The sequence below is a fragment of the Pelophylax lessonae genome (genome assembly GCF_965119305.1).
Source record: "Pelophylax lessonae genome assembly, chromosome: 6".
Lineage (NCBI taxonomy): Eukaryota > Metazoa > Chordata > Amphibia > Anura > Ranidae > Pelophylax > Pelophylax lessonae.
The window spans coordinates 214470744-214486416 of NC_138773.1; the positions used below are offsets into that span (position 1 = coordinate 214470744).

The window sequence follows — 15673 nt, forward strand, 5'->3', positions numbered from 1 at the left end:
GTATATCCAAGCTCAAATATAGAATATGTTGTGGCTTATCAGGACTAGGATGAAGTGGCTGCATTAATGTTCATTTTTCAAATTAGGAACATTTTTAGCAAGTGCAGACAGTTCCTGCTGGGTTTTCCAGAAATGCAGTGTTCTTGTCTTTTCCTGCAAATTGAACTGAAATCAGAAACAAGTTATTTTCCATCCAAGCTATTTTCTGTTAACTACAATCCCCCCCTTTCCTGTAATGTGGAAAAAGATATGAAGGCGTGCAGGGCCGGATTAAGAGCATCATGAGCCTGGTGCTGAGGATTTTGGTGGGCCTTTTTATTAAATAGATCAAATGAAAAAACAAACAATTTTTTGTTAAAACAAATTAAATTAAAGAGAGGGGTTGAAAGAGAGAGAGGGGGCGAGAGAGCGTGAGAAAGGGAGAGAGGGGGGGGTGAGAAAAAGAGGGATAGAGAGAGGGTGAGAGAGAGAGAGGGTGGTAGGACAGAGAGGGTGAAGGGGGTGGGAGAGGAGGATGAAAGAGAGAGAGAGAAAGGGGGTTGAGAGAGAGAGGTTGGTAGGAGAGAGAGGGGTAAAAGAGGGTGAGAGAGAGAGGGGGGTGAAAGAGAGAGAGAGAGATGGGGGGTGAGAGAGGTGGTGGTAGGAAAGAGGGGGTGAGGAGGAGAGAGAGAAAGGGGGGTGAGCGTGAGAAAGGGGTGAAAAAGAGAGAGTAGGGTGAGAAAGAGGAGGCGAGTCTGTGGGGGACATAGTATAGTACATTACATGGGGGTAATAGCACAGTACATTACATGGGTGACACAACAGAGTATGTTAGTATGTTACAAGGAGGGGGCGGGGCAAAGCACAGCACATGACATGGTGAGCACTGCATGGCACAGCGAATTCTATTGTGGGTACAGCATGGCACATGACATGGTGGGCAATGCACAGCACATTACATGGTGGGCACAACACATTACATGGTAGACACTGCATGGCGCAGCACATGACATGGTGGGCACAACATATGACGTGAGCTCTGAACAGCAGTTTCCATGGTGGGCACTGCACATTGGCATGGTGGGAACCGTAAGGCACAGAACTTTACATGGTGGGCACAGCACAATACATGGTGGGCACTGCATGGCATAGCACATTACATGGTGGGCGATGCATATGACGTAGTGGGCACTGCTGCACAGCACAAGACATGGTGGGCACAGCACATGACATGGTGGACACGGCACGGTACGTGACATGGTGGGCACTGCACAGCACATTACCTGGTGGGCACTGCATGGCACAGCACATTGCATGACATGGTGAGCACAAAACATTACATGGGCACTGCATGGCACAGCACATGACATTGTGGGCACTGCACATTACATAGCAGGCACTGCATGACACAGCACATGACATGGTGGGAACTGCATGGCACAGCATATGACATGGTGGGCACTGCATGGCACAGCACATTACATGGTGGGCACTGCACATTACATAGCAGGCACTGCATGGCCCCACACATAACATGGCGGGCACTGCACAGCACATTACATTGTGAGCACAAGAGCACATTACATGGGGGAGACCAGCTGTCTGTCCCCCAGCACAATATTACACCTTCTAGGTCAGTTTTTGCACAATCCGACCTCCCTAATAAATTTACAGACCTCATCTCAGCAGCATGGAATATTTCCTTCCTCCCCGGCTCCTGCTGGTTAGGATGATGTCAGTGCCCCACTCCCCAACAGCTGCCTGCAGCTCCTGGACACTAAGGATCTCTGTGAGTGTAACAGATCCTATAATAGGAACCAGGCATCGGCAGAGACAGCTAGGATTTGTCTCCTCCATGTGTGCAATGCACAATGGGCTCCTCCTCCTTCAAGACGACACACATAGATATTGATAGGTCACTGGCATAGGCCTATATTGAGGGAGGGACCTGGAGCTGCAGCTCCAATAGCCCCTATGTTAATCTGGCCCTGAAGGCGTGCAGGCCCTAAACTGCTCTCCTGATATGGACTACAACCTTGGCTCCCTCCATTGACAAGAGTGAAGTGAGTGTAGCCACCCTGAGCCATGAAATGTGTTATTCACATAATTACCAAATGAAAATAAATAGACTAAACAACCTGAAAAAGAAAATGAATGCAGCTACAACATCAAAGTACTGGTAAACTGCAATCCTTAACATTTTTGTTTGCGGGTTTAGCAATACACTTTGATAAGGAAAATGGGTCACAAAATTCTTTCACTGCAACATTGCAATACAATGATCTGTTGGCTGAATTTCCCGTGCCAACTTCAGTGCATTTATGATATTCTAATTCATGAAAGCACACAATGTCTCCCCTTCTAAATCCCTATTTAATCCCAGTGAGAAAGTCAGGAGTTAGTATGACAAACACATTCTACTACGACTGGAAACCTGAATTATGTGTATGGTTTTGCATGCTAGTGATGACCTCTGTATTCTGTTTCATGAACTCTCAAGTTATGATTAATAACTTTATATGTCTGAAAAAAGCCATGAAAACTGAAAAGAATGACAATACCCCCTTGGTCACTAAGAAACCCCTAACTTTTGCATTCCTTTTTTTTTTTTTAATCGCACCGTGCCAATGAAAGTCGTGGGAAGCATTTTGTTTTCGTAATTTTTGGGGAGTGTACTGTACAAATGGTAAATCACAATCGTAATGTTGAATGTTTGAATACTTCCTCTTATAACATTACTTTTTCAGTGTGGCATGCAAAGGAGCACATTGCCATACATAGAAACTATAATGCAAAATACTCCACACATTTACTAGCAGACCTGTGCGGGGCTCCATTCATAGAAAGGATTGTGGCTATTCCAAAAATTTGGGCGTTATTCTAGGTACAGATACTTCATATAGCATTTCTCCTTTTAAAGGAATCTTTAAATGCTTAGACAGCTCTCATATTTCTGTTATTAAAGATGCAGACTCCGGGGATGTCATCCAGTCTTCACTATCTAGTAAGTCGCTGACCTGTAACGAGCATGCAGCTATTGAAGGAGAAAAACAAAGACCAGGCGCTAGAGTTAATAGGATACAACAAATACCATTGATTGAATGCAGCACACTTACAGGTAAACTCTTTAAAATCTACCTGGAGGAAGCAGCATAAACACAGCAGGACAGTTTTAAACAGTTAGGAAGCAACCAGTGATGTAGCCAGGCGCAAACCACAAACATACAGATGTCAAACTGGAAAACCGCTGCATGTTTATAGTTGCAGCCGTAGCTGTGCTGCAAGCTCAGCTGGCTCAATCCTAGTGCCTTTTCTCTACTGCTCCTACATCACTGGCTGCCATAGGTTAATGCGATTTTCTTTCCTGCAACCACGGGTTTTCAGGAAAAAAAAAATCACTTGATTTCCCCCATCATCAAGGGGGAATCTCTCCTGCAGAGCTATTGTGTTCTCCCAGGGGGAGGGGATTTGTGTCTGCCAGCAGAACATCGTAATAAATTTAGCAGGCTGTTGCCAGTGGCTGGCTCTACCCAAGTCGATTGATGGATCAACTTTGGTACAATCAGCCTCCCTATAGATAGATTGAATCTCAGCCAGTCCCTGCTGAACTGGCTGAGATTCAAGCCATCTATGGTTGGCTTAAAACGGAGTTCCACCCTGTATTTGAAGTTTGGCCCCTGACATTGCTGATCATAGTGCCATAAATATGCACTGTTCTAGTGCCATAAATTAATTCACTGATTCTATATGGGTGGCTGGATATGACATACCGTGGTGGGGTGGGGCATGTACCTGCAGCTGGAGCCACTTGACCCGGAAGATGCTGGCACGTCCTTTCCAGGGCGGGGTGATGTCATCACTTTGCATCGGGGGAGCTGGTCTGGCCCCTTAAAGGCGTCGGGAGCAGGGGACAGCGTGGCTGCCACAGAGTTATTACTTCATAGTCCACTCTGAGCAGAGAGCGGTGACTCACTGGAGCGCTGGGCTGTAGAAGGGGCTGGAGAGGCTAGCTCAGGCTCTTAGCAGTGCACTGGGAGGCTACGCCAGCTGCCAATTAGGTATCCAGGTGGATCCCAACATTATTCTCTGCATCCTTCCAGAGCCTGAAGCGGGTCTGTAATATCAGCTGATGACTTTAGCCTGCGGTCAGCTGAATCTGGGTCTTGGGGAAGTAAAAGTAAGTGCACTCTTTTCACCCACATCAGATGTATTGTCAAATGAGCTTTGGCCATACTTCCCTTTAAAACTTATGAGGTTTTAGTGACTGGGCGTATAACTACTTTAAATCCTTAACTGCTTTTATGGAGTGATTTTGCTCTATCACTAACACACACCTCACCAATACTAATGCAAAGGACCCTTTATTCTATTGTGTTTTTTAGATGAATATTTTATCGCTTAGCCTGCATACCTATTTTGCAAAAGTGTCTAATTCATGTGATGTAAAAAATTACCTCTATGGGCACTGTTTGGTACACATTAAGAAATTCTTCACAGATCACTTTCCCTGTGTATATGAAATTAACAACTTCCTAATTTTTATTACATTCCTTTCTATGAAACCCATTTTTATTTATGGGTTGAGCGTTGACTTTTAGGTCTTTGGTGCCATTTACAGCATAGCCTCTGTCTCTTGTCTACATCAGCATAGCAGTTCTAGTGACATTGCAGAAATTAAGGCTTCAACAAAGATCAGCCATCAGTGTGTGTTGTGCTCTTCTGCCGAGTGCAGAACATCTGTTTAATTTCACTGCACGCAATGTGAAAATTGAGCAGAGCTTCATGTAGTTTTGTTCACTCATCAGTAGATTTATTATAAGGACAATACAGCGCAGAATAACATTTAAAAAGCCTTATATATCCTCTTATGAAGAGAAGATTCCAATGTTGCCAAATATTTTTTCCTGCTATATTTAACAACGTTGCATTAAATTTTGTTTCCTTTGTCCATCGATTATTCCTTCTGTAGCTAGTGAAGCCTAAATGCTGTGTGCATCCTCTCATAGTTACGAATGGCTGCGTGCGGATGTACTCTGGTATACGCCTGTGCTTGTGTAAGCACAAATATAGTGTACGGGAGTATGCAAAAAATAGTTTTTTTTTTTTTTAATACACTATACTTGTGTTTACGACAGCACTGGCATATGACCCAAGTACAGTTGCGCACAGCTATTCATTTGTATGGTAGGCTAAATGCAGGACTTGGGCTTTTCAGGTGGGTTAAATGCGTGGGAATTTTCGTTGCACAGGGCCAGGTGCCCATGTGCAAAAAACCTTAAAGTGGTTGCAAAGGCAGAATGACAATGATATGAGAAAGTAGGTATAACAGAAACAGAGGAGCAAGAGAATATGACATATTGCTTGCATGGCAGAACAGACAGCTGGTGACTGACCACCATCAGCTGTCTGCACAGGGAGCCCTGAGAACCCAGCTATCAGTGGTATTTGATTGCTTGGTTCTGAGTGTTAGAGCCAACGGGGCATCCACCTAGGTAAGTATGATTCTTAAAAAACAGAAAAAACAAACTTCTTTTTAAAGGCAATTTTCTAACCAATGTACCACAATTAGGAAATTAAGTGGCAGCCCACAAACTGATGACGCATGATCTCTTGACTGCATTTACAACACACTAAATTCTCTTAGTTAAAGTGTATGCCTGGGCAAAACTAACCTATGCAAGTAAAGAAAATAACAGTTGATCTGCCAGGAATGCATTCCTTTTCGAAGATCTGTTGGCTGACTGCACTCCACTTTTGTGCGGACAGCGTGAGATCATCCTTGCCCATTTTGTTTTTTTTACTAAACTATTTAGGCACACCCCATATGTCAGGGATCCTCAAACTACGGCCCTCCAGCTGTTGCGGAACTACACATCCAATGAGGCATTGTAAAATTCTGATATTCAGACGTGACTAGGCACGATGGGAATTGTAGTTCCTGAAAAACTGGAGGGCCATAGTTTGAAGACCCCTGCCATATGTCATTCTCTACAACAATAAGCTGATCATTCTCTAGTCCCTATGTAACTGCTAGGAGGGATAATTGGGCTCCTTGAGATAAAACCTTAATTATGTACAAGACAGAACAACCCTCAGGCTGGGTTCACACTGCAGATGGATGCGGCTGACAGCAGGGGTTCAGGGCGTCCCTGTTCTCCGTCTTCATGGATGAATCAGGCCTACATTTGTGCCTGAATTCAGACCTGAATTAGAGCCAAATACGCACAGGACTCCTGTGCAATTCACTCCGCAGCTGCCCGGAGATGTGTAAATTGGCTCCATTGAGAGCTGGTCAGTCTCCTGTCATGTGATTTGAATGTGGGGAAACCTGCATCCAATTCGCACTAGTGTGAACCCAGCCTCAAACCTTGACATAGTTAACGGTTATTTAGTTTTTTGCTTTTATCAAACAGATAAAGCTAAACACCTTGGGTGGTATATTTAACGCAATAAAAATAAGAAATAAGAGAAGATCATTCCTAGGGTGTACATACATTTTAAATTACATTTTTTTTTTTAAATAGAAAAGGCTTCTATTTTCTTTCTTTTTTATTTTTTCCATAATTTAATTTAAATATCGTTTAATGATCACGCGAACCCATTTCGTGTGCACCAATTGCTTCTGAAAATTTAGATAGTACCTAGTAAAAATAGCAGTGACATCATCATTGTGCTGCACAAGCCTGTCCAGGGAACAGAGCTGTGGGAGGGACCTGCACTAACCGTTTTTATTAGTATTTAGCGCTGATTTTTTTGGGTTTATATTTTGTGTACGTATTTTTGTATTACAAAAAGTTTGTGTTTTCTGCTTGTTTATAGGATTAAGCAATCTGAGCGTGGATTTCTTCTTTCTTTCTGTTTAATACCACAACCTTACTTTTTTGCAAACTAAGGCAGTATCTAGCGGTAGTAGTCCAAGGTCACATGTAGGGATGCACCGATCCGACTTTTCTGGACCCGATACCTATATCTGGGGTTGTGAAATCGCCAATACCGATACGGAACCGATCCGGAGCTACACACAAAGCAAGCGGCTGCAGTACAGAGCAAAGCCGCTGCTTCATGTGTGTGGCTCCTCCATTTACAGGCGGAGTGCATCTGATATTACTCCGCCTGTGAGCCGGACCTATACAGGAAGTAGCGGCTCCCATCCCATACTATTACTGCACCTAGTAAGGGATGGCTGAGCCGTTACTCAGCAAAAACCGGATCGGCCCGTGGGACGGCTAAATTTTACCGATCTCCGATCCAGCTATTTTGTCCGGATCGGGGCCAATTTCTGATCCGAATATCGGATCGGTGCATCCCTAGTCACATGTAACTTTGAGGCATACATAGTAGTACCTTGTCATGTGGCGTTCCTTGCAACCCCATCCCCAATCCAACAATTAATGAATTAATGTGTAATTTTCCAGATACCCAGTCTAACAAACATGTCCGTGTCTCATTCTGTTTGTAACTGGCAATCAGCTGTAGATGTATTTACTTTAAAATGAACTAGAAAAGATGTATAATGCCTCTGTCATGACATGTTATTACTGTATTGTGATACTGGTTGTCAGCGGTTTACGTGAACTCTAGTGACTAAATATTTCTGTAGCGCCGCTGAAGAAGAGGAGAATTATATATAAATTGGATTATATTATTGAAGTGCTGAACGTGTAACGTTAAGTTGCTTTCTGTATGTTATTATCATCCTTCCTGCAGACATATTTTATTATATATTACACTTTATCTTTGGATGGTTTTGAAGAAGCATTATCATGGTGGTATACTTTTGTCTGAATAAGCATACCAAATCAATGGAAAACGTTTTGCAACAAATAGTTTTGCAGATGAAGATATGTGTTTATATTTATTGCAGGAGTTGCCGGGGGAACCCTTATTTTACTGGAGATAATGGGAATGGTAGGAATGGCAGTCAAGAGTTTTTTGTTTTTTAAAGAGGAACTTCACCTACCCCCCCATTTTCATTTCATTAAAGGGAGATGGATTCATCTACCCTTAGTAAAAATGGCCACTGAGATTAATGTGAAGGAAAAGAAAAATAAGGTATCAAAAAATATAAAGCCTGTAATCATTTAGAAGTACTGTATATGTTTGTAGATTGCCATTACTAAACCTTTCTAAAGGCGCCTTTGTTGTAATTTTTACAAAAAGGGGAACGTTCCACATTAAAGCAGAACTTTATTTAAAAGGCCTCCTTCCCCTTACTTACAGGTTTTTTTTTGGTGGGAAGCTTGGAAAGGGGACATCGAGTACCTGCTTTTGACAGGTACCCGCTCCCACTTTCACTTGGATCCTCATGGTGATCCGAGCAGAAGTTCTCCTCTCTCCCTCCCTCACAAGTCAGAGGTCCCAGAAGACTGTGGGACCATTCACAAAGCACAGCATGGCTCACGCATGTGCAGTGGGCAGCTCGCAGCCCACGGTTAGGATGCCAGCACCAGGAAACCAAAGGCTAGTGAAGAACTAGCCTGGGTGAGGACAGCACTGGATCCCTGAACAGGTAAATGTTCTGTTATTAAAAGAGAAGTATGGGTTTTTCTTTTTTAATTAATCATACTTCCCTAGGTGGATGCAACATCGGTCTGATGATGCCTTTTTTCCCCTGGTGCTACTAACACTGAGAACCGAGCAATCAAACACCTCTGATCGCTCGGTTCTCACAGCTTGTGAAGCAGAGAGCTGGTGACTGTCAGTCAGCAGCTCTCTGCTCTACCCCACAAGCTCACTGGAGCGTTGGGCTGTGGAGGGGGTGGGAGAGGCTGGCTCAGGCTCTCAGTGGCTTGCTAAGAGGCTGAGCTGGCTGCCAGTCCAGACATGTGGGCAGATTCCCACTCCATTGTCGCAAGTATGTCGCGAGAACAAACTGCCTAGTTATTATTTCCAAGGAGTTTTCCAGCAGGGTGCTGTAAAAGTGCAAGGGTGTGGACCCCAATAAAAAGGGGGGACCCGGTCCTTTAAGGTCCAGAGATGACCGGGCCCGCCTTGATGGGTGAAGATTGGGTCCTGTTTTAGGGTCCTGCGGCAAGAGGTAAGTTTTTTTTTTCCCTCTTCCCTATAAAAAAGTAAAAAGGGGACTGAAAAAAATTTGTGTAATATTACCTCTCCAGTGCCTGCAGTACCGTGGTCTGGGCAAAGATGCCTTGTATAGCCGAGCGCGCATGTGTGAATGCGACAAACCACCTCCGAGTGTGCACGGAAAAGTGTGTGTGTGTGTGACGTCACAAGCGTGCACATGGCACACTGTAACAGCTTAAATGGCGAGCAAAGTTCGCAAAGCTGCTGCCTAAAGCTGCAAGGGACACAGAGCAGGTTTCACTGGGGCATGTGAGTCTATGCGGCTTGGACACGGCTGCAGGTACTACAGTGCCTTGCAAAAGTATCCACCCCCTTGGCGTTTTTCGTGTTTTGTTGCCTCACTAACTGAAATTACATTGGATTGTTTGAGGATTTGCATAATTTAACCACTTACCGACAGTCCGCCACGGTTGTACGTCGGTACTTTGATGCTAAATACCGGGCTTATTGCAGCAGATAGCTGCCATAACCCCAGTATTTTTGAAAACAGCGGGCGATCGGCTTTCAGGTAAGGGTGGTCCCAGCGGCAGATTCGCCGCGGGATCACCCTTACGGTGCTGCGGAAGAGGTGCCCCCCCCTCCCGCTGCGCCCCGGACGCTTTCCCCGCTTACCGAACCCGCCAGCAGCGGAGAAAACTATCCGGTCCTCTCTCCACACAGACAGGAAGTCGAGCGAGGGCAAGATGGCCCTCATTCGACTCTATGGTCTTGGAGGACCGGAGCAACGTCAAACGTCGTTGCCTAGCAACCGGCTTAAAGAGACGATTTTTTTTTTTTAGTGTCCTTGTGAGATCTGAGGACTTTTTGACCCCAGATCTCACAATAAAGAAGTCCTGTCATGGCTATTTCTATTATAAGGAATGTTTACATTCCTTGTAATAGGAATAAAAATTATACATTTTTTTTTTTTAAACTGTGTAAAAATCAAAAATAATAAATAGGAGGGAAAAAAAATGAAAGCGCCCTGTCCCCGTTCGCACGCAGAAGCGAACACATACGCAAGTCCCGCCCACATATGTAAACGGTGTTCAAACCACACATGTGAGGTATCACCGTGATCTTTAGAGTGAGAGCAATAATTTGAGCCCTAGACCCCCTCTGTAACTCTAAGCTGGTAACCTATAGAAATTTTTAAAATGTCGCCTATAGGGATTTTTAAGTACCAAAGTTTGTCAACATTCCGCAAGCGTGCCCAATTTTGAAGCATGACATGTTGGGTATCTATTTACTTGGCGTAACATTATATTTCGTATTATGGAAAAAAATTGGGTTAACTTTACTGTTTTCTTATTTTTTAATTCAAAAAAGTGATTTTTTTCCAAAAAAATTGCGTTTGGAAGACCGCTGCGCAAATACGGTGTGATATAAACTATTGCAACGATCTCCATTTTATTCTATAGGGTCTCTGGAAAAGAAAAAAAAATCAATCACAGCTCCAAGTCTCTTTGGATAAGTCTCTATGAGCTTGCCACATCTTACCACAGGGATTTTTGCCCATTCCTCCTTGCAAAACTGCTCCAGCTCCTTCAAGTTGGATGGTTTGCGCTTGTGAATAGCAATCTATTTCTGACCACAGATTTTCTATTGGATTGAGGTCTGGGCTTTGACTAGACCATTCCAACACATTTACATGTTTCCCCTTAAACCACTAAAATGTTGCTTTAGAAGTGTGTTTGGGGTCATTGTCCTGCTGGAGGGTAAACCTCCATCCTAGCCTCAAATCACACACAGAATGGTACAGGTTTTGCTCAAGAATATCCCTGTATTTAGCACCATCTATCTTTCCCTCAACTCTGATCAGTTTCCTAGTCCCGGCTGCTGAAAAACATCCCCACAGCATGATGCTGTCACCACCATGTTTCACTTTGGGGATGGTGTTTTTTGCGTGATTTGATGTGTAATGGGCCATACACACTATACGATTTTCTGAAGACTTTTTCCTTTAGACTTGGCAAAACCATATAATATGAGGTCAAACCTAAACACTTTCAATTTGTATGCAGTCTGGCAGGCCCTTGCACTACATAGAAAAGGTTATTCTGAAGGAAAAAGTCTTCAGAAAATCTTATAGTGTGTATGGCCCTTTAGGGTTGCGACAGACATAGCGTTTTCTTTCATGGCCGAAAAGTTCAATGTTAGTCTCATCAGACCAGAGCACCTTCCTGAAAACATTTTGGGAGTCTCCCACATGCCTTTTCGCAAACTCAAACCGTGCCATTTTGTTTTTTGCTGAAAGTAATGGCTTTCTTCTGGCCACTCTGCCATAAATCCCAACTCTATGGAACGTACGGCTTATTGTGGTCATATGTACAGATACTCCAGTCTCTGCTGTGGAACTCTGCAGCTCCTCCAGGGTTACCTTAGGTCTCTGTGCTGCCTCTCTGATGAATAATGCCCTCCTTGCCCGTTCCATCAGTTTTGGTGGGCGGCCGTCTCTTGGCAGGTATACTCTTGTGCCATCTTCTTTCTATTTGGTTATGATAGATTTGATGGTGCTCCTGGGGATCTTCAAAGATTTGGATATTTTTTTATAACCTAACCCTGCCTTGTACTTCTCAACAACATTGTCCCTTACTTGTTTGGAGAGTTCCTTGGTCTTCATGGCAGTGTTTGGTTAGTGGTGCCTCTTGCTTAGGTGTTGCAGCCTCTGGGGCCTTTCAAACAAGGTGTGTATATGTAATGACAGATCATGTGACACTTAGATTGCACACAGGTGGACATCATTTCACTAATTATGTGACTTCTGAAGGTAATTGGTTGCACCAGAGCTTTTTATGGGCTTCATAACAAAGGGGGTGAATAGATACGCACATGCCAATTTTCTGTTTTCTATTTCTAAAAAATAGTTTTATGTATATATTTTTCTCATTTCACTTCACTAACTTAGACTATTGTTTTCTGATCCATCACATACAATTCAAATTAAAAAAACATTGAGCTTAAGGCTGTAATGTAACAAAATAGGTAAAAAGTCAAGGGGGGTGAATACTTTAGCAAGGCACTGTAGTTTCTGGAGGGGGGGGGGGGGCTAGTAACTGTTTTACCTCAGATATGGGTCTTAACCCCTTTAGCGGTAACCCCGAGCGTGACTCGGGGTGTTATTTTCATGCTAGGATAGGTATCCCCGAGTCACGCTTGGGGTAGATGTGCAGAGCCTGCAGCGGGGTTGCTTACCTTCTCCTGGCGATCCAGCGATGATCTCCCATTGCTGTGATCGCCACCGAGATCCCCGCCGCGCTGTCCGTCGCTCTGATGACTTCCTGGTTTCCGTTCCCTGCAGCAGCAATGGTGCATGGGAGCGGAACTGGGAGGGAAATTCAAAGTTGCACCAACACAAACACATAAAAAGGAGGTGATACAATTAGAATTATAGAATATAGATTATAATTACAAATAATTATAATTATTTGTAATTATAATTTTTAAATTATACTTATTATACTTATTAGAATTATAGAAGTATTATAATAAGTATATATTATGCTTATACTTATTATAATTATAAATATTATAAATTATTACAAATAATTATAATTACAAATATAGATTATAATTCATGCGTTTGTGTTTCAAATTTATCACATCTGGGATGTCTACTAGAGTCTTGTTTTGGTCAAGTTTAAGTAAGTAATTACTAAGAATTGTAGGGCTACAATACATAACGCCAAATTTCCATGCAAAAAATTGTACCGCTTTTGGTACATAATTCCTGACATAATCATATCGTCAGGGAGGTTAAATTAAGCAATGTCTTCCAGAAAAAGCAGTGGGGGGCAGCAGGAAGGGGAGCAAGTGCTCCACTATCAGGATTGGAGGGTCCTAGTCTTATTTCTGCTGTGCTATCTTCCCCTGATAGCCCTGAAGCAATTGGCCAATCTGAGCCGTTACCCTTGTCAGGTATTGCTACTACTTCCAATGCCTCTGCCTCATCCTGTGTCACAAAGGATGACTTGGCATCTGCCTTGGCTAGTTTGGAGGGTAAAATAGCCGGAATGATTGCCTCTGTATCGTGGGGGGGGGGGGGGGTGGACAAGATAGATCTCCCTCTCCTGAGTCCGGGCTCAGCAGGGATCCTGCTAAACATCTGGACACTCAGCCCGAGAGGGGACACCTGGGTTAGAGCTAGAGTGGGTAGAGGATATTGAGGGAAGTAGCCGTCAACGACCTGGAAAAGGGGCAGGCTGTAGATTCCTTTTCAGAGGAGTCAGGCTCTAAGGAGCCATTTTCAGCCTCTCACTCACTCAGAGGTTGCTGATTGTCTCCACTACCGATATTGTCTGGGCTGGTTTTAAATTGCCTCCTTTAGAGGTGTCAGAAGCCTCCTTCTCTTCATTGGGCTCCTTATTCCCTCAACAGAGTTCCCAGGCTTTCCCTTTACACCCTCTATACTGGAACAGCTGGTGTATGCGGATTGGGATCACCCTGATAGGGTGTTTATGCCTCCAAAAAGGTTTTCCTTGCTATAGCCTATGGAGGAAAAGTTCAAAAGAAAGTGGTGTACGCCTTTGGTAGACGCTGCTATTCCTTCTGTGAATATAATTAGCAGTGGAATTGAAGCTGGCATTAGGAACTATCAAGAGGCAGATCTCGGCCTTATCTATTTTCTTTCAGAGACCGATAGTGGCACACCTGTTGGTGCAAGCATTTCTGTAAGGTCTGATTCACATGGTTCCGCCAGTCAAGTCGCCCTTATGCCCCTGGCACCTAAATCTTGTGCTCCCTGTGTTACAGAAGCAACTGTTTGAGCCTATCAAGCATATTCCCCTGGTTCTCTTGGTAAGAAAATTGGGTTTTTTGGTCACCGTAAACCTCGACTAGAAGGGTGTCAGAATTAGTTGCCCTTTCTTGCAAGGAGCCATCTTTGGTCCTGCGCCAGGACAGAGTAGTCTTGTGTCCCCATCCAGCCTTTTTGCCCAAAGGGGTTTCCAGTTTTCATCCAAACCAGGATATCACTCTGCCTTTCTTTTTTTTTTTCTAATTCCTGGACCACAGAAGAAAATTATTACATTCGCTCTACGTAGTACGGGCAGTCAAGGTCTATTTGAAAATGTCAGCACTAATTCGGAACGCTGATACTTAAGAGAGGCCAGGCAGCGACAAGTTTGACAATTTCTAAATGGATTCGCCAGGTTATTTTTCAGGCTTATAGTTTAAAGTTTAAAGGGTAAGGTCCCACCCTTTAGGTTAAAGGCGCACTCTACCAGGAGGATAAGTGCTTCACGGGCAGTGCATCAAAAAGTGTCTATGGCTCAGATTTGCAAGGCTGCTACTTGGTCTTCAGTACATACATTCACTAGGTTCTACCAGGTGGATGTTAGAGCTGGAGAGGGGGCTCAATTTGGATATAGCGTGCTACAAGCAGCAGTATAGATCCTTTTTTTTTTTTGTCCAAGGGCAGTGTTGAGATTACGGTGTTCCCTTCCCTCAAGGGCATTGCTTTAAGACATCCCAGATAGTCATTATTATGGCCTGCTCTGTGTCCCATGATGTACGATGAAGAAAATTGGATTTTGCCTACAACTTACCTGTAAAATCCTTTTCTTGGAGTACATCACGGGACACAGAGGTCCCTCCCCTCTTTTCTGGGATCTTCATTGCTTGCTACAAAAACGGAGGTTCTTCCTGTGTGGGAGGTATGATATAGGGGGAACTTCCTGTCTATTGGTTGGCCAGTGTCCATTCGCCTATAGGTGGCATATAACCCAGATAGTCATTATTATGGCCTGCTCTGTGTCCCGTGATGTACTCCCAAGAAAGGAATTTTTTTACATAAGTTGTAGGAAAAATCCAATTATTTGTTGTTTCTCTTGCCTTAGGCATCAGTAGTCACCATATCTTAGATTTGATTATGATTTATAGATTAGTGGATTTAGCATTGTTTGAGAAGTATTTTCTGCCTATTTTTTCCATTTATTCTTCATGCCACTGCAGATACTACTTCGTTGTGCTTTTCTAGGGTTTCCACCCCTATGAGATAGAAAATTGTGCAGAGCTTGTGTTTCAGGTGAGCTGTCAGAAAGTCAAACAGTGAGCACACAGTCCTGTTTAAACAAGGTGCCGAGTGAGAATTCTGACTTTTTGACAGCAGAAAACATGTTAAATGAAGCAGAAATAAGGATTTCACAACGTGCAACGAGTCTTTCATTGCCCTTCAGGCGGTACTGACAGCTGGGCCCAGCCCAATTGCTGCTGTTAGCCATTTTCATTCAAGGTGCCCTAAATATCCTCTATATACTGAATATTAAAACCACAATTGTAATGTATTTGCTTACTGTCTCTTGAGTTTAGTTTTGGACCTTTCCTCCTGCAGTTCTCACACACCGTATCCTAATAGGAAAAAAAAACTATAAAATATCATCTTTAAATTGGTACTTTCTTCTTTCTGTTAGCTTTTAAAACACCTACGTGGCAGATCACATGCTTGACTGACAGTGCACTGCACTCTCAATGGCCTGGAAGGGTGGGTCTGTAATAGCTGAAGCAATGTCACAGGACATGTGGCCTGCTGCAGCATAGTTCCACCCTCAACCTAGGCAATGCTGCAGTGATGCAAAGAAAAATGATCACGTGACCTAGGAAGTAAGCTTTGTAATACACTGCTTGCTTACCT

The 15673-nt window shown here is 43.6% G+C and overlaps 1 protein-coding gene across 1 annotated transcript in view; it reads left to right on the forward strand.

Moving 5' to 3' along the window:
* The window catches only part of SLX9 (SLX9 ribosome biogenesis factor), a 329697-nt gene that overhangs the window by 90815 nt on the left and 223209 nt on the right, over positions 1 to 15673 (forward strand). The gene's annotated exons all lie outside the window — the stretch shown is intronic.